Genomic DNA, 2,884 nt, shown 5'->3' with positions numbered 1-2,884 from the left:
TATCGCCTAGATCCATTAGGTAAGCCAACATGAAAGTAAAACAGAATTACTAACTCCACTCTTAGTGCCAAAAGTCTCACAGTATTACTTAGAAGTAGAAAGAAATCTTATCTCCCACCCCTTAGTTATTATACCATACCGGTTTTTAAAATGTTAACAAAGGGGAAAAAATCCTTGGAAATATATTATCAGAGGGAATGTAGGGACAGTATTACAAGTGTGTTAAGTTGATGCTTAGTCAACTTCTTCCGGGCATGACGTGTAACCATCGCCCCGAGGGGGACATTTCTTCAGTGATGGCAGCAGTGGGATCCTCAGCAGTAGGGTCATCTTCATCCATCCCAGGCCCAACTTGATCATCCTGTAGATCTGGTTAGTGTGTGTCTGGGGATCTTTCAGACTGAAGTCAAAGGAGAGCAGCATGGTCTCTTTAAGCGGGGTCACCAGAGTCTTCACAGACGTGTTCTATTTGGCCTTGACCTTCTTCCACCCACAAACTCCCATGATGGAGCTGTCATAGTTTCTCTCCAGGTGTTTCTTGGCAGCCAGGAAGACCATGGTCGAGTTGTCTTGCAGGACTTGGGTCTTCATGATCCTCTCCATGTCTGCTGTCCAGCCACATGTGCTTGTGACAATGTACCACACGGGCGTGACTAATTGGTTTGATACAACCACCTTTTCCACTATTTTTCTCCAAGATGCCCTTCGTGATTTTGCAGAGGTTTCTAACTTGGTCTTCTGATCCTCCTGCTTCTTTTGTTCCTCTTTGTCTTCTGGCAGTTCTAAGCCCTCTTTGGTGATGGACACTAAAGTCTTACCCTTGAACTCCTTCAGCTGCTGGACGTAGTGCTCTTCAATGATGGCTCGATCCTATAGATCTAAGCTCTTCTAAGCCGTGATTTCCTGGGTACTTGACACAGGCCAAGTAAGCCCCCTGTTCCTTGGTTTCCCTGGTGATGCAGTAGATGTGTTTCTGGTACTCCTTCATCCTGGAGCCATAGTCCTGGAGAGAAACCATCTCGTTCCCGAGGCAGATGAGTAGTCACGTAACAACTCTGAAAGGTTCTTCCAGTTTGGGGAGTCTTCATGGATTCCATGCTTAATGTTTTCAGAGAACTGCTTGTAAAGTTTCTTAGAGTTCTCTTTATCTTTGGCCAGCTCAGTGAAGAGTTCTAAGCACTTCTTGACCAAGTTCTTGATGACTTTCGGAATTTTTCTTGGCTGCAGCATCTCCCAGGAAGCAGTGAAAGGGTGATTTTCAGAGTCTACACATCACGAGTGGAATTCAGATTCTTGGGGATCAGCTGCTCACAGTTGCCCCTGACGAAAAGTTGGTAATGTTCTTCTTCTGCCTGTTTTCAAAGGGGTCGAAGGAAGCACGTCTTGGGACAAAGAAAAGGGCCTGGCAATCTAGCTGTCCTTCAGCTGAGAAGTGCCGCATGGCCAGGTGGTCTTCTCAGTCATTGGTCCAGCTCTCGGAGAACTTGCTGTATTCTTCATTGGTAATGCCATCAAGATTTCGGATCCAGATGGGCTTGGTTTTGCTGAAGACCTCCTTGTCAATGGACTTCTCTTTGGTGTTCCTTTTCTTCTTCTTGTCCCCGTCCTTCTCTTCCTCCTCTTCATCAGAACCCACATCTTCTATTTCAGACTTGTCACCAGGCTCCATTTCTTCTCTCTTTTTTCCCTCTTCTTCAGCCTCATCATCACACTTCTTTATCTTGTTCTTCCTCCAAAAAGAGAGTAATGGGGTAGACCATAAACTGAGAGTGCTTCTTCACTATCTCCTTCATCCTCCTCTCTTCCACATGCTCGGTCTGGTCCTCTTCCAGATGCAGGATAACCTTCGTCTCACGACCCTTTTCTGTCCTCAGTGAACGACCCTCCCACCAAAGACTCCCAGGCATACCGCTCACCATTGTTGGGTTTGGTGATCACTGTCACTTTCTTAGGCATCAAGTAGGCTGAGTATGAGCCCATGTCAAACTGGCTGGTCAAGGAGATGTCAGCCCTGGCCTGCAGACCTCCGTGCAGTCTTTGGTGCCCGACTTGGCTATGGTGCCAAGGTTGTTGATCACGTTGGCCTTGGCCATTCAGATGTTAGTATCCACGGTGGTCAGGGTCTGGTCCTGCTTGCTGGGAATGAAATTAATGTGTAGCTTTTTCCCTGAGTCCAGCTTGCTGGGATCATTCAGGCTTTCATATTGGATTTTGTTCAGAACATATGAGGAATAGGAAATCAGCTCACTAAGGAAGACCTCTGTGTTGGAATGGAAAGTGTTGCCGATGAGGGACATGAGCTGAGCAATCTTGGCCTAGAAGGTGAATGTCTCTGCACCTCACCCTCCATGGCCTGGCCCTGAGGCTGGGTCTCCTCGGTCATCTTGATAAAGGGCCTGGTGACTCTGCAAAGCAGCAGCAGCAGCAGCATACAGGAGAAAATCTAACTTTGCTTTCTTACTTAATCATCACCATTATGAGCAGTCTCCCAGATCACAACTCTTAGAAGACAGTTTATTTTTATTTATGTAGTATACTTTCCCATGAATTTTTCACATTTTAATCTAGAATTTTCATGCTGTTGTATGATTAAATATTTTTCAACATTCACTCTTTGGGATCATATACTGGCAAATATTCTTCTTAAAAAAATCGTTGTATTGGGAGCTTGTACAACTCATCACAATCCATACACCCATCCATTGTGTCAAGCACATTTGTACATTTGTTGCCACCATCATTCTCAAAACATTTGCTTTCTGCTTTAGCCCTTGGTATCAGCTCCTAATTTTTCCCCTCCTTCCCTGTCTCCCCCCCTCATAAACCCTTGATAATTTATAAATTATTATTTTGTCATGTCTTACTGTCTGATGCCTCCCTTCAC

General features: G+C 45.3%; 1 pseudogene; it reads right to left on the bottom strand.

Moving 5' to 3' along the window:
- Positions 1-234: 234 nt before the first annotated feature.
- LOC101643635 lies at positions 235-2,383 on the bottom strand (annotated as a pseudogene).
- Between the last annotated feature and the right edge of the window lie 501 nt (positions 2,384-2,884).

The sequence above is a fragment of the Echinops telfairi genome, unplaced genomic scaffold (genome assembly GCF_000313985.2).
Source record: "Echinops telfairi isolate 266 unplaced genomic scaffold, ASM31398v2 ScPeMD7_7410;HRSCAF=8448, whole genome shotgun sequence".
NCBI classification, from domain to species: Eukaryota; Metazoa; Chordata; class Mammalia; order Afrosoricida; family Tenrecidae; genus Echinops; species Echinops telfairi.
The sequence above is the reverse complement of the archived record's forward strand: the minus strand, read 5'-3'. Positions and strand labels throughout refer to the sequence as shown.